The sequence below is a fragment of the Tamandua tetradactyla genome, chromosome 10 (genome assembly GCF_023851605.1).
Source record: "Tamandua tetradactyla isolate mTamTet1 chromosome 10, mTamTet1.pri, whole genome shotgun sequence".
In the NCBI taxonomy this organism is placed as follows: Eukaryota; Metazoa; Chordata; class Mammalia; order Pilosa; family Myrmecophagidae; genus Tamandua; species Tamandua tetradactyla.
The window spans coordinates 4,041,247-4,063,267 of record NC_135336.1 but is presented as its reverse complement, the minus strand read 5'-3'; the positions used below and the strand labels follow the sequence as shown (position 1 = coordinate 4,063,267).

Genomic DNA, 22,021 nt, shown 5'->3' with positions numbered 1-22,021 from the left:
AGGGATAATTTTACATTAATAAATCCAAGTGCCTAATGTATATCTCTTTCATGAAATAAAGCTCTCTTGGCAAAATGCACATAAAAGACAGTTTGATGAACATATCTTAAGATGAGTTTGATTATGCAAGCCTGTTTTTAACCTAACAACTCAGTCTTTTGATCTAGTAAACTACAATAATTTAAAATAACTCTGAAATTGCTACTTACAACAAAGTCTCTGAAGGTACATTAAAAGAGAAAATGTTGAAATAACTCAAGATGTTTACATATATAGGGAGTGGTGTCTAAAATGTTATCTCATTTGTTCAACCCAGCAAATAAAAAAACAGTAAAGTATGAAACCACAGTCAACTGAGTATGGGACAAAGATCTGATTTAGTAGAGGTTTTCCCTTCTCCTCTAACTCTAGTGAGTTCAAATGTGCTCAGAAAAACAAAATTAAAGCTGAGGGCAACGCAAAGATGAGAGACAAAAGAAAATTGTAATTCCCCAAGTGTGATCATTTTGAAATTAAATATGAATTTACATTGGAAGATTCATTTAAAATAATAATTCAAAAGATATCCAAAATTTAGAAGTCTTGCTTCATGAAAGAAGATTATAATATTAAATTTTCAGAACTAAACATTGATTATACAAGGTAAACATGACAAGAATCAATGATAAGAATAAGCATTTTGCTTTTTCTCTCACTGGAAAGAACAACCAGGTGCATGCTGTGGACTAGTATATAAATTGCTCAAAGTGAGGCATTTGGAAAAATGCTATTAGATAATTTGGGTTAAGAAGCTGCCCCAGGGGCAGATCATGTCACAGTGTCACATCCCTCCTCATTACTATCACAACTTTCACCAGAAGACATCAGAGCCTTGGAAAACAAATTCAATCACAAATACTAAACTTTTTACTAAAACTACAAGCAAACAATCAAGTCAGCTTGACACATGGAGCATACCAGAACTTATCCATGTTTCCCAAACACAGTGGATTAAATTATTTCCACTTGGAAGAATATCTCAGAAAAATACTAGTGTATTTCTACGCAATATACTTATAGAACATAGTAAGAAAACACTTAGTTTTCATTAGGAGATACTTCAAAAAATTAGAATTTTAAGGCTAACCCCCTTTGCCTCTGGTACAGACTCTTAGATTTTTCCAGACACTAAGCAAAATGTATAGAGTGACAAAGAGGAGCTACAAATGAGTATAAATATACTACTGTAGATTTTATTATAAAAGCCTTTGAAAAAATGATTGAAAAAATATTCAACTTCTTCACATTGCAATCACAAGATATTGATTTTTACACAATTATGAAACAAAGGCAAGGTGAAGGGTGAGAGACAGAAAGGACAGCAGAAAGGAAGAGGGGCGCTCAGCAGACTACAGCCTGCTCTGTCTAGCTGGCCCGGCTTTACCCAGCACCTTTCCGGTCTCCTGGGCTTTACCTTTGAAAACATCTGCATCACCTCTCAGAGAAACAAGTCTCCCTTTAAGTAACGCCAAGAGAGCATCCAGAGGTAACGTGCAGAACCGTACGTGAAAAATGTCCACGTCTAGCAAGCAGACAAGCAAAGGAAAACCAGCTGTCAGTTTCAGAGGCTCCTAGCTGTAACCAGGTTTCGGGTTTCTGTCTCTGTCTGTTTGTCTCTCTCACTGTGTCTGCCTTAATAATATCAGTTTTCTAATCACCTCAAATCACAAATACATTTTCCATCTGTTCTTGTGAAATAAATGCCGATGAAACAGAAAAATAGAGTGCAATACTCACAACAATGAAGAATTCCTACACATGCTGTTCCATTTTCTTGCTTTAGAAGATGGTAGGTTAATTAAAAATTAAAAAAAAAAAAAAGCCTCGCAGAATTAGAAAAATAAGGGGGAGGGGGCTTCCACCCACACAATCCTCTACCCCACCGCAAAGGAGCCCAAAGGCTTGCTGACGTCACGGATTCATGAATGGATGTAAATTGGGCTGGTTTAGGATTCCGCACAGACTTCGCCGTGGTGTGTGCCATGAAAAAGAAAGGGAGGGTCCAGAGAAGGCCTGGCCAATAGGCTGCAGGCAGTCATGGCCTGCCTTCTTTTAGAAGGAATCTGGTCACAGAATCAACAGTGCCTGCCAATCAGGCATTTGCCCCCGCCTTTAGATAGACGGGCAGCTTGAGGAGGAGTGTGTATGCGTGCGTGTGTGTGTGTGTGTGTGTATGCGTGTGTGTGTGTGCGTGTGTTTCAAGCAGTGATACTCATGAAGACATTATTATTACGATTGAAAGGTGAGATCAAAATAGAATTATTCCAGTGGCATCTACACTACCAAAAACCGCATATAGAAGAAATCACGTATTTCATCGGAGCTATTTTCTTTAACCCTTTGCTTGCTGTTCAGCATTGTGCCTGATGTGTCAAAATCAGTCCGGAAAACAGTTTCTAAAAGTGGTGACCTGTCGACATACACACCCTAAAAATCAAAATCAAAATCAAAAAAGCAAATCAAAAGCAAAACCGTTCGGAAAGGGTGCATGGAAATAATGATCTAGTGACTAAAGAAATATAAATATGTCACTACGTAAATGTAATTGTTTCGTATAACAATAACATCTTGCTTATCTTTGTGATGCATCAAAACTGGGTGTGAAAGTGTAATTTACTGCTACATTTAAATAAGATAGCACATTTTCTCATTGGTTTATTTAACTTCTGACATTCAATTAAGACACAGCTCCAAAAGGGCTCTCAATAAATCCTAGAGGAAACTTCAGTTTCTGTAAGATGCCTTCTAATTAACAGTAAAAACAGATGTGTTAAATTCACTCAGAGCTAAATTTAAAAAATTTTTCAAAGGTACACAAAAGTGAACATTAATTTACTGCTTCTATACCCCATCATTCTGCTTCACTATGACCAATATTAATACTATAATTAATGTATTAATATTGATCACAACCTTTTTAAACTTGGGAAATGGACTCAAATCTTTGAAACTGGCACAACAGTGGTTAATATAAGGTCTCAGTTATGAGGTATCAAATGACCAAGAACATTCTGAACAGAAATCTGCTCTATCTCTCAGTCAGATTATTTTGAACAGTGAGAGAAGGAAAATGGTAGCCTGTTTCTATGTGGTTGTGGATGATCCAAACCAGTGACTAATAATTACTACATACTTTTAGCTCATTTGGAAAAAGAAAACTTCCCGGGACATTTTACGCACAGCAAAGATAACTGCAATTTTCTATATACTCTAGTAATACAACATCAACAAACAACATATTCAACAGATTTCTCTAAAGGAGTTTATTGTGGATATCACTACAGAAAAGACAGTCACAAAGAGGTTTACCCACCTAAGGTGGGAGTGCTGAAGGATTTGTAGCATTCTTAATAAGCCTGAGGGTTCCACGTAGGCCTATATCAACGTGTCTACATGTCAAGATTATTTTAGAACACACTGGAAAGAAGATGAAGAACTATATTGCTATATCTTTTAACAGCAAAGCCATCTAGAAGACACTTCAAAAATCATATTTATAGAAAAATTTTTTCTTCCAAAATAATATATACTAACTAACAGAAGGAGTTAACTTTCTTGTAGAACATCTTAATAAGATGGCCAAATCTGTTAAAGAAGCTAACAAGTTTGCTGCAAGGTCAGACAGTAACACCATTACTAACAATAAGTATCTGGAATAGAGGTAGTTTCTGAAGCTATTCAACGAAACAGGATCTATAAATGCCTCTAATAATAATCACCAAAATTGGCAAATAAAATCTAGCTGGCTCTATGGACTTGCCTCTTTATTAAGATGAACTTGGTCTGGATTAGCATGCTTCCCTGTACCACAGAATGTCAACTGGGCCAACAAAAATTTCTCCATGTCAAATATCACAGGAAATCTTTGGGAAGATAAGGTATCTTCCCCAAAGTGTGGAAACTGTAGAGGTCATTATCAGAGGAAGTCATTGTTGTTTGGGAGATAGAGGGAGGTAGGGAGAGGAGGAGGATGAAAAATGTATGTTCTAGAGCAGTAGTGCCCAAAAGACTTCCTGCGATGATAGAAATGTTCTGTAATTTACATTAATCCAGTAGCCACATGTGGCTATTGAACATCTGCCAAGTGGTAAATGTGACTGAGATACTGAATCTTAAATTTTATTTAATTGCAATGAATTTAAATTTAAAATTAAATAACCATATGTGATTAGTAGCTAAAGTATGGGATACTGCTACTCTGGAGCTATCAAGCCAAGTCCCATCCTCACATTATTTTTTATTTCAGCATTTGGTCATGCCAAGTGTGGAAGACTAAAAGCCATTATCAAGGTGAGTAAGATCTTTTAAGAAACCAATGAACCTCTTCAAATTTCAGTAATGACTTGAAGATGACTTTGGTCATACAAGAAGAAATTTACAACTCATTATTAGATAAAAATCTATGAATAGAGATTAAGGTAAAATTACTATGCTATAAATACATGCACTTTTCTACTGTTTGGTCTCAGAAAAAAAATGTGGGGTTTTTAAAGGAAAAAAATGGCTCATTTGAGCCAGAATCTAAGAGAAGTCCAAAGTATCATGACCCAGGGGCAATCTCTGACAGAAATATCAGAAAAAAGTAAAGAGTACAGTGATATTTTTATTCCTTGTAATGCTTTCTGAGCAAATGACAACAAATACTAATGCATGAAGACTTATATTCCCTTTACAGGCAATAGCGTGTGGCAATAAGGCCACAAATCTATGACCAATTGATTTTTTGACAAGGTACTAAGTCCACTCAATGGGAAAAGGACAGTATCTTCAACAAATGGTTCTGGGAAAACTGGATAGCCACATGCAAAAGAATGAAAGTGGACCCCTAACTCATACCATATAGAAAAACTGACTCAAAATAGATGAATGACCTAAATGTAAGAACAAAAACCACAAAACTTTTACAAGAAAACATAGGGAATAATCTTCAGGACCTTGAATTAGGCAATGGATTCTTAGCTATGACACCAAAAGCATGATCAACAAAACAAAAAACAGGTAAGTTGGACTTCATCAAAATTTAAAACTTTGTACATTAAAGGACATTATCAAGAAAGTGAAAAGACAACCAGCAGAATGGCGAAAATAGGTAAAAAACATATATTTGGTAAGGGTTTAATATCCAAAATATATAAAGATCTCCTACAATTCAACACAAGAAGACAAATAACCCAATTAAAAAATGAGCAAAGGCGTTGAATAGACAGTTCTCCAAAGAAGATATATAAATGGCCAATATGTATAGGAAAAGATGCTCCACATCAGTATCTATTAGGGAAATGCTAAGCAAAACCACAAGAAGATACCATTTCACACCAACTAGGGCAGCTATTATTTAAAATAAAAAGAGTAAGTGTCAGCAAATGTTTTAGGTTGCCAGAGCTGTTATAATAAATACTACACAATAGGTTGATTTAAAAAACAGGATTTATTGTCTCACAGACTTGGAGGCTAGAAGTCTAACATCATCTGCTCAGTAATCGGAATTTCCTCAGGTCATAAGAATTTGAGCCTTAATGGATTAAGATCCACTCTCTTTGAGTTTGGCCTCACCTTGACTAATAACATCTGCAAATGCCCTATTTACAGTTGGGCTCACATCCACACCCTGACAAAACTTAACTAATAACATATTCAAAGATACAATTTACAAATGGGTTCACATCCATAGGACCAGGGGTTAAGATTTAAATATGTCATTTGTGGAAGACATGATTCAATCCCTAATAGGAATCTTTGTACATTGTTGGCGGGGATGCAAAATATGTGAAGCTACAGTGAGAAACAGACTAATGGTTCCTTAAAAAGTTAAACAGAATTCTCATATGACTCAGCAATTCCACTTCTAAGTATATACCCCCAAAAAATTGAAAGCAGGGACTCAAAACAGATATTTGTACACCAGTGTTCAAAGTAGCATTATTCACATTAGCCAAAAGGTAGAAACAACAAAGTGTTCACCAACAGTTAAATGGATAAACAAAATGTGGAGTGTGTGTGTGTGTGTGTATACATGCATGCATATATATGTGTGTATTTATACACAATGGAATATTATTCAGCCATTAAAAGGAATGACGTTCTTATACATGCTACGACTTGTGAAATCATCCAGATAATAAGGGAAAAATATTGTATGACTTCACTTATATGAAATACCCAGAATGAGCAAATTCATAGAGAAATTACAGGTTATAGGGGTGGGGAGTGTGAGGAAGGGAGAACGGAGAGTTACTGCTGAATAGGTGCTAAGTTTGGGATAATGAAAAAGTTTTGGTAATGGATGGTGGTGATGGTAGTACAATATTTTGAATGTAATTAATATCACTATATGGTTCACATGACAGAGGTTAAAATGGGAAATTCAGTGTTGTATATAGGTTACCACAACAACAATTTTTTTTTTTAATGCTGGTAAAGTGATCTGGGTTCAATTACTGGCTTTTCCACTTATTAGTTATGTAAATTCACATAAATCTGAGTTTTAGCTTTCTCATTGTTAAAATGGAGACAATAATAGGCAGAGCCTATTATTACAAAGGTAAGATAGCATAATGTAGGTAAAATCTTAGCACAGTACCTGCGTAGAAAGGTGCTTGGTAAATGATAACAATAGCTGCTTTTCCTTGTTTTGCTGTTGTTGTTGCTGTTATTCAAGTACGTGGACCCTTTTACTCTCTTAAAAGGGAAATTTCAACAACTGTGCAAACCCAGGAATCAGAACCTTAAGAAAGCCCCTATCCCACATCATATAAAAAATCAACTCAAAATGGATCATAGACTTAAGTGTGAGAACCAGAACTAAGAACTCCTGGAAGAACTATAAAACTCCTAGTAGCATCTTCAGGACCTTGTGTTAGGCAATGGTTTCTTACACTTTGCACCAAAATCACAAACAACAAAAGAAAAAATAGATAAATGGGACCTTAACTGATTTAAAAATTTGGGGCCTCAAAGAACTTTTCATGATAATAAAAAGAAAACTACTCAATGGGAGAAAGTATTTGGGAACTACATATCTGATAAGGGTTTAACATCCAGAACATATAGAGAAATCCTACAACTCAGTGATAAAAGGATCAAATAACCCTTTTAAAACTGGGTCAAAGGAACATGCAATTTATTTTTAAAAAGGGGCAAAAACTTGACTAAACATTTATCCAAAGAAGATATACAAATGGCCAAAATCACATGAAAAGAGGCTCAACATCATTAGCCATTAGTGTAAAACAAGTCAAAACCACAGTAAGATACCATTTTATACCCACTAGAATAGCTATTATTAAAAAATAGAAAATTCCAAGTGGATGTGGATAAATAGGAAGACTCTTTACTGGTGGGAATGTAAAATGGTGCAACCATTGCGGAAGACAGTTTGGTAGTTCCCCAGAAAGTAAAGTATAAAATTACCATATGACCTGGCAATCCCATTACTAGGTATATACTCCAAGTAATTTAAAGCCGAGGCTTGAACAGATATTTGTATACCAATGTTCATAGTGGTATTATTCACAATTGCCAAAAGATGGAAAACAACCCAAGTGTTCATCAACCAATGAATAGATAAATATATATTAGAATATTATTCAGCCATAAAAAGAAATGAAGTCCCAATACATGCAACAACATGGATGAACCCTGAAGACATTATTTTGAATGAAATAAGCCAGACACAAAAGGACAAAAATTGTATGACCTCACTGATATGAAATAGTTAGAATAAGCAACTCATAAAGGCAGAATCTAGAATATCAGTTCCAGAGGACAGGGTAGGGGGTAGAGAATGTTTAAATTGTACAAAGTTTCTATTTGAGTTGATCATAAAGTTTTGGTGATGTGACAGTTTGAAATTATTATGTGCCCCAGAAAAGCCATGTTTTAATCCTGATCCAATCCTGTGGGGCCAGACCTATTGTTTAGGGTGGGAAACTTTGATTGGATTGTCTTATTGGAGATGTGACACACCCAGTGTGCATGTGACCTTTTGGTTAGATGGACATGTGACTCCACCCATTCGAGGTGGGTCTTAACTAGTTTACTAAAGTCCTTTAAAAGGGGTAGCATTTTGGAGAAACCTAAGATGTAGACACTTGGAGAACAGTTGCTTCAGAGCTGTCAGAGACACAGATATTTGGAGATACTGGAAGAGCCAACAAAGAGAACAGATGCCTAGACACAGGCAGAGCCCAGCAGACATCTCTATGTGCCATCCCACGAGATGCTAAGAAAGCCAGAATCCAGAGTTGTGTCCCGGTGGAGTTAAGTATTTTAAGGCCCACAGATGCTTAGAGAAGAAACCACTGGCATTAGAAGCTGGAAGAAATGGAACCAGAACAAGCACCAGCAGATGCCAGCCACATGTCTTCCCATTTGACAGACATCAGCCTTTCTTTAGTCAAGGTATCTTTTTCTGGATACCTTAGTTTGGATATTTTTCTGGCCTTAGAACTGTAAACTTGTAATAAATAAGCTGTTCAATTTCTAGTTTATTGCATTTCAAGCAACTTTAGCAAACTAAAACAGATTTTGGTACCAAGAGTGGGCTGCTGCTGTGGTTTGCAAAAACCAAGCATGTTGGAATGGCTTTTTAAATGGATAAGGGGAAAATTCCGGAAGAGTTGTGAGGAGCTTGGTAGAGAAGGCCTAGAATGCTTTGAAGAGATTGTTTGTAGAAATGTGGACTCTAAAGATCCTTTGATTTAAAAAAAAAAAAAAGATCCTTTGATGAGGCTTTAAACAGAAATGAGGAATGTGTCTTTGCAAACTGTAAAGAAGGTGACCCTTGTTTTAAAATTGCAGATAATTTGGCCAAATTGAGTTACTGATGTTGGATGGAAGTTAGAATTTAAAAGTGGTGAGCCAGGGTATTTAGCTGAAGAAATTTCCAAACTAAATGTGGAAAATGTAGCCTGGGTCCTTCTTGCAGCTTATAGTAAAATGCTACAAGAAAGAGATAAGTTGAGAAATGAAGTCTTACGTACAAAGAAAACCGAAATTGATGATCTGGAAAATTCTGGGCTTCCAGCAAGAGAGACCCCAGTGAATGGGGCCCCACATGAAGATTTAACCAAATATGGAATTATAGGACAAGTGAGAACTGGAAATGGAGTTATCCAGAAAGGGTCTGTGGAAAGTCCTATTTTCTGATGGGTATGATCTCAATATATTGCATAAAAAAACAACAACAGTATTGTAGGATCTGTACAAACAGAACCACTGCCAGTCTACACTAATAGGGACAGAAAAGAGACAAATTGAAGTAAAAATGAGGTTCAAAGGCAGAACTATGGAAGCTAAAGTCTGAAGCCAAGAAACCTCAGGCCAGGAGAGTGGACCCACCCATTCACCTGGAGAAGGTGAGTTTGCCCCAAAGGCAGAGGTTGGGCCTTCTGCCTAGATGCTCAGGAAGAGTTTTGCTGCCCCAGTCCTTAGAGAGTGTGGAGCACATAAACTGAGGATTGGGGGGGACATGGCTTCTACCCTCATTGTTCTGAAGGTGTTGAGCACGTGCCCTAGAGATGGCAGAGATCCCAGGTGCTGCCCTGACGCTTGGAGAGGGTGGAGCTGAGAGAAAGGTGGTACTCTCTATGTACCCCAGTGTTGCAACATTTTGGAGAAAGCGAGAGATTCTGAGAGAGCAGAGAATGACATAGCCACGAGAAGCAGAGAGTCCACCAGCCAGCGACCTTTGGAGAGGAAAAAGGAAAACACCTCCCAAGGAGCTTCATGAAACAGGAAGCCTGGAGAGAATGCTAGCAGGTGATGCTGTGTTTGCCACATGCCTTTCCACTTGAGAGAGAAGCCCAGAACTTCATCGGACTTCTTGACCAAGGTATCTGTCCCTGGATGCCTTAGATTGGATATTTCTATAGACTTGTTTTAATTGGGACATTTTCTTGGCCTTAGAACTGTAAACTAGCAACTTATTAAATTCCCCATTTTAAAAACCATTCTGTTCCTGGTATATTGCATTCTGGCAGCTAGCAAACTAGAACAAAATCCAAAGGAGTTTGCCCTGCAGGTTTTCTGAACTGTTTGGGTCCAGTGACCCCTGTTTACCTTTCAGCTTTTCCCTATGGCAATGGAAACATGTATCCTATGACTGTCCCTCCTTTGTACATTGGCAGCAGATAACTTGTTCTGAGTTTCACAAGTCCAGAGCCAGAGAAGAATTTTTTGCCTTAAGACAGACCATGCCTGTAAGTGGCTTTGATGAGATTTTGTACTGTTTTTTACTTCGTATGGTATTTGTTATTAAAATGGTTTAAGGCTTTTGTGATATTGTGATGGAGTGAATGTATTTTGTATAAGGAAAGAACATGTCTTGTTTGGGGTCCAGAGGGTGGAATGTGCTGGTTTGAAATTATTATGTACCCCCCCAAAAGCCATGCTTTAATCCTGATCCAATCTTGTGGGGCCAGACCTATTGTTTAGGGTGGGAAACTTTGATTGGATTGTTCATTGGAGATGTGATACTCTCAGTTGTTGATATGACTTTTTGGTTACATGGAGATGTGACTCCAACCATTCAAGGTGGGTCTTCAGTAGTACTAGAGTCTTTTAAAAGAGGAAACATTTGGAGAAACCTCAGATACAGATTCTTAGAGAACAGATGCTTCAGAGCTGACAGAGACACAGATATTTGGAGATGGTGACTCTGTATTTTATGCATATTTTTTCTGTAAACCTGTGGCTTCTAAAAAAAAAAAAAAAGTGCCAGGAAAGAATACATGTTCTCCAGTTTGCTTATTATAAAGCATGTAAAGATCTTTTCAGAAAATTTTATAAAAGTGTATTAGTGATACATCTTCCAAAGAAAAGTTTAAGCAAATACTTTTCCTTCAAGAGGTTGGGAAATTCTTTCTGAGGTTCTGAATCTGAGGGAGGACATATCCTCAACTAGTTAACCTAGCTAATTAAGAACTGTCTTCACCCAAAAGATAAAAAATATATATATAATTTTTTCTATATAAAGATGTAGTTTGTGTAAAATTATATAAACTAATATGGAAAACAATCTCTCCATTAAGTGGGAATACTGGTCAGAATTCTCTAATTCCATATGAGAATGTTAATTTTAACTTGGCTTATTTCCAAAGCATATGGATCCTCAGTCAACAACTGAATGTTAATATTCAAAGGCCTCGGCAGAATATTACTGCAATTTATTTTGCTATCCAGCTCCCATTAAAAACCTATCTGAGAAAATTACTTTCAAGAAGTATCTAAAGAAAAACATAAGTATCAATGAAATCTATTCTTTTATTAAGAGAGCTCATCAGAAAGCCACACACCATCTAGTTTAGTATCCCTTAGCAGAATCATTATCATTAATTTAATATTATGGCCTTGCTTTTTTAGCCATATTTTTATTGAGAAATATCCATACACATACAGTTCAACCATATTATACAATCAATGACTCACAATATCATCACATAGTTGTGTATTCTTTATCATGATGATTTTTAGAACATGTACATCACTCCAGAAAAAGAAATAAAAAGAAAAAAAAAGAACTCATACATCCCATACCCTGTACCCCTTCCTCTTATTGACCTACAGTATTTCAATCTACCCAATTTTTACCCTTTATCTCCCCCATTATTTAGTTAGTTCTTATCCTTATTATTATTATTACTTTTACTCCTCTGTTCATATTCTGGATAAAAGGAGTATCAGAAACAAGTTTCAACAATCACATTGTAAAAGCTATATAGTTACACAGTCTTTTTCAAGAATCAAGGCTACTGGAACACAGTTCAACAGTTTTAGGTACTTCCCTCTAGCCACTCCAATATACCATAAACTAAAATGGGATATCTATATAATACATAAGAATAATCTCCAGGAAAATCTCTCGACTCTGATTGAAACCTCTCAGCCCCTGAAACTTTGTCTCATTCCTCTCATCCCCTTTTTGGTCAAGAAGGCTTTCTCAGTCCCATGATGCCGTCTCAGCTCATGTCCAGGAGTCAGGTCCCACATGGCCAGGGAGGTTTACACCCCTGGGAGTCATGTCCCAGGTAGGACAGAGAGTAGCAAGTTCACTGCCAAGTTGGCTTCGAGAGGGAGGCCACATGTGAGCAACAACAGAGGTTCTCTGGGGATAATTCTTAGGCATAATTATCAGTAGGCTTAGTTTCTCCTTTGCAGGACTATGCTTCTTAGGGGTGAACCCCAAGATTGAGGGGCTAGCCTATTGAATTTGTTGACCCCACTGCTTGTGAGAGTATCAGGAATTCCACAGATGGGGAAGTTGAATATTTCCTCCTTTCTCCCCAGTCCTGCAAGGGAACTTTGCAAATACTTTCTTATTCTCTGCATAATTATCAGTAGGCTTAGCTTCTCCTTTGCAGGAATATGCTTCTTAGGGGTGAACCCCAAGATTGAGGGTTAGCCTGTTGAATTTGTTGACCCCACTGCTTGTGAGAATATCAGGAATTCCACAGATGGGGAAGTTGAACATTTCTTCCTTTCTCCCCAGTCCCGCAAGGGAACTGTGCAAATACTTTCTTATTCTCTGCTCAAATTACTCTGGGGTTTATCTGGGCATCACACTAACCTGTACAAACCAACAAGATCTTACTCCCTCACAGAAACTGAAGTTTGAAAATATGGGCCGTATCATTTTTTACCCAGTACTCTGATTTACCTTAGTCCTATCAAGATCAGCTTCATACATATCTCTGGATGAAGTCTGATCACTTTTTCAGCTTTTTTTTTTTTTTAACAGTTGCTGAATGGGGTAAAGCTGACTTTCATAGCTTCAGTACTCTACTCTGAGTCTCAGGCAGGTGTCACATAAATACCCGAAGTTTCCAGGAACAACCAGTATCTCAGAATTTAGAAATATCAGTTACAACTCCTAAATATATATAACTTCTGTAAGAGCTTATAATCTAGGAACCTTTATAATAGGCCCCAAACTGATAACCCATGCTCTTGACTTCAACTCTCTGAGTTTGTGCATTATAGTTAGTCCAAAGGAGTGAGGCAAGATAATATTTGTCTTTTTATTTCTACCATTTCAGTCAACATACTGTCCTTAAAGTTCATTCACCTAGTTACATGCCTTACAACTTCATTCCTATGGCCTTGCTTTTTAAATTAAAAAATTTTTAAAAATTTTTATTTATTTTTAATTATCATAATTGACTTTTTTCTTTTTTGTGAAAAATAACATCTATACAAAAAAGCAATAAATTTCAAAGTACATCACAACAATTAATTGTAAAACAGATTTCAGAGTTTGAAATGTGGGTTACAATTCCACATTTTCAGGTTTTTACTACTAGCTGCTCCCAGACACTGGGGACTAAAAGAAATATCAATATAACAATTCAGCAATCAAACTCATTTGTTAAACCCTACCTCCTCTGTATAACTCCACCATCACCATCTTTCTCCCACTCTTTTTTTTTATTATTAATTAACAGAAAAAAAGAAATTAACCCAACATTTAGAAATCACACCACTCTACACATGCAATCAGCAATTCTCAACATCATCACATAGATGCATGATCATCGTTTCTTAGTACATTTGCATCAGTTTAGAAGAACTAGCAACACAACAGAAAAAGATATAGAATGTTAATATAGAGAAAAGAAATAAAAGTAATAATAATAGTAAAAAAACAAAAACAAAAACAAAAACCTATAGCTCAGATGCAGCTTCATTCAGTGTTCCAACATGATTACTTTACAATTAGGTATTATTGTGCTGTCCATTTTTGAGTTTTTGTATCTAGTCCTGTTGCACAGTCTGTATCCCCTCAGCTCCAATTACCCATTATCTTACCCTGTTTCCAACTCCTGCTGGACTCTGTTACCAATGACATATTCCAAGTTTACCCTCGAATGTCCGTTCACCTCAGTGGGACCATACAGTATTTGTCCTTTAGTTTTTGGCTGGATTCACTCAGCATAATGTTCCCTAGGTCCATCCATGTTATTACATGCTTCATAAGTTTATCCTGTCTTAAAGCTGCATAATATTCCATCTTATGTATATACCACAGTTTGTTTAGCCATTCTTCTGTTGATGGACATTTTCGCTGTTTCCATCTCTTTGCAATTGTAAATAACGCTACTATAAACATTGGTGTGCAAATGTCTGTTTGTGTCTTTGCCCTTAAGTCCTTTGAGTAGATACCCAGCAATGGTATTGCTGGGTCGTATGGCAATTCTATATTCAGCTTTTTGAGGAAGGGCCAAACTGCCTTCCACAGTGGTTGCACCTTTTGACATTCCCACCAACAGTGGATAAGTGTGCCTCTTTCTCCGCATCTTCTCCAGCACTTGTCATTTTCTGTTTTGTTGATAATGGCCATTCTGGTGGGTGTGAGATGATATCTCATTGTGGTTTTGATTTGCATTTCTCTAATGACCAGGGACACTGAGCATCTCTTCATGTGCCTTTTGGCCATTTGTATTTCCTCTTCTGGTAGGTGTCTATTCAAGTCTTTTTCCCATTTTGTAATTGGGTTGGCTGTCTTTTTGTTGTTGAGTTGAACAATCTCTTTATAAATTCTGGATACTAGACCTTTATCTGATATGTCATTTCCAAATATTATCTCCCATTGTGTAGGCTGTCTTTCTACTTTCTTGATGAAGTTCTTTGATGCACAAAAGTGTTTAATTTTGAGGAGCTCCCATTTATTTATTTCCTTCTTCAGTGCTCTTGCTTTAGGTGTAAGGTCCATAAAACCGCCTCCAATTGTAAGTTTCATAAGATATCTCCCTACATTTTCCTCTAACTGTTTTATGGTCTTAGACCTAATGTTTAGATCTTTGATCCATTTTGAGTTAATGTTTGTATAAGGTGTGAGATATGGGTCTTCTTTCATTCTTTTGCATATGGATATCCAGTTCTCTAGGCACCATTTATTGAAGAGACTGTTCTGTCCCAGGTGAGTTGGCTTGACTGCCTTATCAAAGATCAAATGTCCATAGATGAGAGGGTCTATATCTGAGCACTCTATTCGATTCCATTGGTCGATATATCTATCTTTATGCCAATACCATGCTGTTTTGACCACTATGGCTTCATAATATGCCTTAAAGTCCGGCAGCGCGAGACCTCCAGCTTCGTTTTTTTTCCTCAAGATGTTTTTAGCAATTTGGGGCACCCTGCCCTTCCAGATAAATTTGCCTATTGGTTTTTCTATTTCTGAAAAATAAGTTGTTGGGATTTTGATTGGTATTGCATTGAATCTGTAGATCAATTTAGGTAGGATTGACATCTTAACTATATTTAGTCTTCCAATCCATGAACATGGTATGCCCTTCCATCTATTTAGGTCTTCTGTGATTTCTTTTAGCAGTTTTTTTTTAGTTTTCTTTATATAGGTTTTTTGTCTCTTTAGTTAAATTTATTCCTAGGTATTTTATTCTTTTAGTTGCGATTGTAAATGGGATTCGTTTCTTGATTTCCCCCTCAGCTTGTTCATTGCTCATGTATAGAAATGCTATAGATTTTTGAATGTTGATCTTGTAACCTGCTACTTTGCTGTACTCATTTATTAGCTCTAGTAGTTTTGTTGTGGATTCTTGCGGGTTTTCGACGTATAGTATCATATCATCTGCAAACAGTGATAGTTTTACTTCTTCCTTTCCAATTCTGATGCCTTGTATTTCTTTTTCTTGTCTAATTGCTCTGGCTAGAACCTCCAACACAATGTTGAATAATAGTGGTGATAGTGGACATCCTTGTCTTGTTCCTGATCTTAGGGGGAAAGTTTTCAATTTTTCCCCATTGAGGATGATATTAGCTGTGGGTTTTTCGTATATTCCCTCTATCATTTTAAGGAAGTTCCCTTGTATTCCTATCTTTTGAAGTGTTTTCAACAGGAAAGGATGTTGAATCTTGTCGAATGCCTTCTCTGCATCAATTGAGATGATCATGTGATTTTTCTGCTTTGATTTGTTGATATGGTGTATTACATTAATTGATTTTCTTATGTTGAACCATCCTTGCATACCTGGGATGAATCCTACTTGGTCATGATGTATAATTCTTTTAATGTGTTGTTGGATATGATTTGCTAGAATTTTATTGAGGATTTTTGCATCTATATTCATTAGAGAGATTGGTCTGTAGTTTTCTTTTTTTGTAATATCTTTGCCTGGTTTTGGTATGAGGGTGATGTTGGCTTCATAGAATGAATTAGGTAGTTTTCCCTCCACTTCGATTTTTTTGAAGAGTTTGAGGAGAGTTGGTACTAATTCTTTCTGGAATGTTTGATAGAATTCACATGTGAAGCCATCTGGTCCTGGACTTTTCTTTTTAGGAAGCTTTTGAATGACTAATTCAATTTCTTTACTTGTGATTGGTTTGTTGAGGTCATCTATTTCTTCTTGAGTCAAAGTTGGTTGTTCATGTCTTTCCAGGAACCCGTCCATTTCATCTAAATTGTTGTATTTATTAGCGTAAAGTTGTTCATAGTATCCTGTTATTACCTCCTTTATTTCTGTGAGGTCAGTAGTTATGTCTCCTCTTCCATTTCTGATCTTATTTATTTGCATCCTCTCTCTTCTTCTTTTTGTCAATCTTGCTAAGGGCCCATCAATCTTATTGATTTTCTCATAGAACCAACTTCTGGTCTTATTGATTTTCTCTATTGCTTTCATGTTTTCAATTTCATTTATTTCTGCTCTAATCTTTGTTATTTCTTTCCTTTTGCTTGCTTTGGGATTTGTTTGCTGTTCTTTCTCCAGTTCTCCAAGTGGACAGTTAATTCCTGAATTTTTGCCTTTTCTTCTTTTCTGATATAGGCATTTAGGGCAATAAATTTCCCTCTTAGCACTGCCTTTGCTGCGTCCCATAAGTTTTGATATGTTGTGCTTTCATTTTCATTCGCCTCGAGGTATTTGCTAATTTCTCTTGCAATTTCTTCTTTGATTCACTTGTTGTTTAAGAGTGTGTTGTTGAGCCTCCACGTATTTGTGAATTTTCTGGCACTCCGCCTAGTGTTGATTTCCAACTTCATTCCTTTATTATCCGAGAAGGTGTTGTGTATGATTTCAATCTTTTTAAATTTGTTAAGACTTGCTTTGTGACCCAGCATATGGTCTATCTTTGAGAATGATCCATGAGCACTTGAGAAAAAGGTGTATCCTGCTGTTGTGGGATGTAATGTCCTATAAATGTCTGTTAAGTCTAGCTCCTTTATAGTAATATTCAGATTCTCTATTTCTTTATTGATCGTCTGTCTAGATGTTCTGTCCATTGATGAGAGTGGTGAATTGAAGTCTCCAACTATTATGGTATATGTGTCTATTTCCCTTTTCAGTGTTTGCAGTGTATTCCTCATGTATTTTGGGGCATTCTGGTTCGGTGCGTAAATATTTATGATTGTTATGTCTTCTTGTTTAATTGTTCCTTTTATTAGTATATAGTGTCCTTCTTTGTCTCTTTGAACTGTTTTACATTTGAAGTCTAATTTGTTGGATATTAGTATAGCCACTCCTGCTATTTTCTGGTTGTTATTTGCATGAAATATCTTTTCCCAACCTTTCACTTTCAACCTATGTTTATCTTTGGGTCTAAGATGTGTTTCCTGTAGACAGCATATAGAAGGATCCTGGTTTTTAATCCATTCTGCCATTCTATGTCTTTTGATTGAGGAATTCAGTCCATTAACATTTAGTGTTATTACTGTTTGGATAATATTTTCCTCTAACATTTTGCCTTTTGTATTATATATATCATATCTGACTTTCCTTCTTTCTACACTCTTCTCCATATCTCTCTCTTCTGTCTTTTTGTATCTGACTCTAGTGCTCCCTTTAGTATTTCTTGCAGAGCTGGTCTCTTGGTCACAAATTCTCTCAGTGACTTTTTGTCTGAGAATGTTTTAATTTCTCCCTCATTTTTGAAGGACAATTTTGCTGGATATAGGAGTCTTGGTTGGCAGTTTTTCTCTTTTAGTAATTTAAATATATCATCCCACTGTCTTCTAGCTTCCATGGTTTCTGCTGAGAAATCTACACATACTCTTATTGGGTTTCCCTTGTATGTGATGGATTGTTTTTCTCTTGCTGCTTTCAAGATCCTCTCTTTCTCTTTGACCTCTGACATTCTAACTAGTAAGTGTCTTGGAGAACGCCTATTTGGGTCTAATCTCTTTGGGGTGTGCTGCACTTCTTGGATCTGTAATTTTAGGTCTTTCATAAGAGTTGGGAAATTTTCAGTGATAATTTCTTCCATTAGTTTTTCTCCTCCTTTTCCCTTCTCTTCTCCTTCTGGGACACCCACAACACGTATATTTGTGCGGTTCATATTGTCCTTGAGTTCCCTGATACCCTGTTCAAATTTTTCCATTCTTTTCCCTATAGTTTCTGTTTCTTTTTGGAATTCAGATGTTCCATCTTCCAAATCACTAATTCTATCTTCTGTCTCTTTAAATTATCATTGTAGGTATCCATTGTTTTTTCCATCTTTTCTACTTTGTCCTTCACTTCCATAAGCTCTGTGATTTGTTTTTTCAGTTTTTCTATTTCTTCTTTTTGTTCAGCCCATGTCTTCTTCATGTCCTCCCTCAATTTATCGATTTCGTTTTTGAAGAGGTTTTCCATTTCTGTTCGTATATTCAGCATTAGTTGTTTCAGCTCCTGTATCTCATTTGAACTACTGATTTGTTCCTTTGACGGGGCCATATTTTCAATTTTCTGAGCGTGATCCATTATCTTCTGCTGGCGTCTGGGCATTTAGTCAGATTTCCCTGGGTGTTGGACCCAACAGGTTGAAAGATTTTTCTGTGAAATCTCTGTGTTCTGTTTTTCTTATCCTGCCCAGTAGGTGGCGCTCGTGGCACACGTTTGTCTGCGGGTTCCACCAGTTAAAGGTGCTGTGGGTCCTTTAACTTTGGAAAACTCTCGCCATGGGGGAGGTTCGCCAGCCGAAGCGGCTTGGAAGAGTGCCAGCCGGCCAGGGGGTCCGAACGTGGGGAGGGTCGCTGGCCGCTGCAGCCCTGGAGAGCGCCCGACCGAACTTCCTAGTCGGTCCGGGGCGCCAAGCGTGGCGGGAGGGCGCCAGCCGCTGCAGCCCGGGAGAGTGCACCGTTCTCAGCCGGACCGGGGAATCACGTGTTTGGAAGGGACCCCCCCGGTCACCGTTCTCCGTGGTCTGGGGATTTCCGACCCAACTCTCTCAGTTGGTCCGGAGGGCCTCGCGTAGTGGGGGCGCCAGCCGCTGCGGCCCGAGGGGACCGCCCACCCAATTCTGCCAACTGGCCTGGGAAGGAGGAAGGGAGGGACTCCGGCCGCTTTTGTCCAGCCCGGGAAAGCCCGCACCCCTCGGCGATCTCACCGGAGCTGCTTCTCCCAGACAGTCAGCCGTTCCAGGATGGGGTACGCCGTCCCTTTGATTTCTGTCGTGGCTCCGGGAGCTGCTCTGTATCGTCTCCACTCCCCCGTAGCTGTTCTGGAGGAGGAAAGGTGAGGGTGGCAAGGCTGTCGAGGCCGGTGGCGGAGGAGCCGGTGAAGGCAGAAGAGGGTACGGTGGTGGTTGGAGAGCCGCCGGAGCAGGAGGAGAAAGGGAAGGATAAGATGGTGGATGGAGTGCCGCCAGAGCAGAAGGGGAAAGAGGAGGGCAAGATGGCGGCGGGAGCACCGCCAGAGCAGAAGGAGGAAGAGGAGGGCTGGCTGGCAGCAGAAGCGCCACGGGTGGAGAAAGAGGGAGAGGAGGGCTGGCTGGCGGCGGGAGCGCCGCGGGCGGAGAAAGCTTTCTCCCACTCTTGAGGCGTATTCTAACTTTCATGTTGGAAGGGGCTGTCGATAATATGGGATAGGGGAATGGAACCAGCTAATGTCCTATAGAGGCTTGGCCTTACTTTTATCAAGAATTATTACAAGGAAAAGCCATATTGCTTTTGTGTTGTTCATTACCATGTAAGGAGTTCACATAGGGAATTCATTTTAGAATTTAATATGAGGGAAAAGTTTCCTGTTCTTAGAGAATTATTAAGCATCCACCTTTTACATGATAACCATATAATCCACTGCATTTCTTTTTTGTTGTTATTTTATTTTATTTTCCTACTGCTGGGGCACTCACAGCAAACCTTTATATATTTTTTATATTTTAGCTTTTGTGGTTAGCACACTTGCTTTCTCCTCCATGCTTTGGCTTTGATATTCCTTTTGTTAACCTTATTGTATAAATATATTTCTTTCATGACGAGCTCTTAAATCTTTTTTTAAAAAGTAGACCATAAATTAAAATTCATACTAAATACATTTCTATTAACTTTTGAAAAGATGAAAGTTTCATGTTGGTAAATTCTAAAATCATCTCTATGATAAATCAAAGCCATAAAGATACACACAATTAGGGCAGACTTTGTAGACTATTATAAGTTAACTGGATTTGAAATCTTCAATATTTTTCTATCAAAGGATAATAAAACATCTAGTGATCTGGAAAAAGGCAATTGCTTAGGGGCTTTATATGCTACTTAGAATAAACCTTAAGAGTTTAATGGTGTTTTAAAGTATTATCCCTGCCAAAAGGATAACAACTGAGGGCTATAAAAATTCTCCAATTGCATTAGCAAGTGCACTAAAACAAATCAAAAGCAAATGGATGTCTCAATTAATAAAATATTTAATATACCCAAAATATACCATCCATAACATACAAATTCTAGAAGGATTCCATAAATCAAAACTTTCAGGGACTAAAAACAATATCTTGAGTTTTGTTATAAAGGCACTTTACACATCAAAAGAAAACTTTATACATTACTCATCCGCATAGAATTCAACTACTTTCTGAGCACTTCTGTAAAAAACCCCAAAAAACTGTAACCAACCAACTTCTATTCTTCTGATCCTGTTTTAACTTTCCAAATCCTTTTTTAGCTAGATACAAGTTGGTGTTTCTACTTGAATCTCACAGTATAGGCAGTGTGATTGAAGATCAAAATGTGAGAGTAGTGAACATCTCCACTTTTTTTTTTTTCAGTTTGTCCCACTTTTCTTCATTTGAGGGAACGGTCTTTCCTTCACTCTCAGTCCATTCAGTTTAGATGCAGCTGACCCTCCTGAAGCTAGGGGCTCCAAGGCTGGGCAATTCATCTTCTAGGTTGTAATGATTAGTGGAATGTTAGATCCATGAACCAAGTCAGCCAATGATAGTCATTGAGTCATCCTCAGGATATTTGCTACAACTACTAGGGAAGAAAAGGTATATTTGCTTCATTGGGATACCAGTAATAAGGACAATGTAAGCAGAGAGCTGTCATCTTTGTTCACATATAGCACAGAGGTAAGCAGACCTGAGAGATGAGGTGAAAAAGACACATTCCTGACAACAGTGACTGAGCATCTGGCCTTAGTAAGGCCTGAAGCCAGTTATTCTGCTGGACTTCCCAATTACATAAGCCAACAAATCCCTTTTCACTGCCCCTTCCCCCCCCCACACACACACACACTTTTTTTTTTTAGCTTAAATCAGTTTGATAAAAGTTTCTGTCACTTGTAGTCAAAAGGGTCCTTCCTAATACAATATTATTAATTGATTTTCTTCAGTCATACATAAGAAACTCCTATTAATGTCAGATTTCTTATACTATGAAAGTTCTTTTTCCTGGCAGTAATAACTTCAATACTTTGACAAATGAACTTTTAAATTCTGTTTTCTAATTCTCACATAGTATTTGTACTTTCTCAACTGTATAACATTCTTAAGACGCAACATTTCTTCTCAATAGCAAACTTTGTCTTTGATATTTTAAAGTCAATGACTTTCATAGAAATCTTCTTCTGTAGTTCTAAAATATATTAGCTCTGAAACCTTAGGTAAGTTACTTACCCAGTCACTGTAAAATGGAGGTAACTGTAGGTTTAACATAGCATCATGACATGGTAAACAGCCAATATTAGCTATATTACTTTTAAGATGAGGAATGGTGAGGCATTGAAAGGCCAAATAATTTGCCAAGGTCACAAAACCAACAACAACAACAAAATGACAG

The 22,021-nt window shown here is 37.5% G+C and overlaps 1 protein-coding gene across 9 annotated transcripts in view; it reads right to left on the bottom strand.

The window, feature by feature from the left end:
* The window catches only part of MAP3K13 (mitogen-activated protein kinase kinase kinase 13), a 210,433-nt gene that overhangs the window by 106,929 nt on the left and 81,483 nt on the right, over positions 1 to 22,021 (bottom strand). For 2 of the 9 annotated variants that reach the window (XM_077117783.1, XM_077117785.1), the window contains exon 1: positions 1,777 to 2,114. The exons of the other annotated variants lie outside the window; for them this stretch is intronic. The gene's annotated coding sequence lies outside the window, so the exon portion shown is untranslated. Of the gene's footprint in view, positions 1 to 1,776; positions 2,115 to 22,021 lie in introns of those variants that run through there. 9 annotated transcript variants of the gene reach the window in all.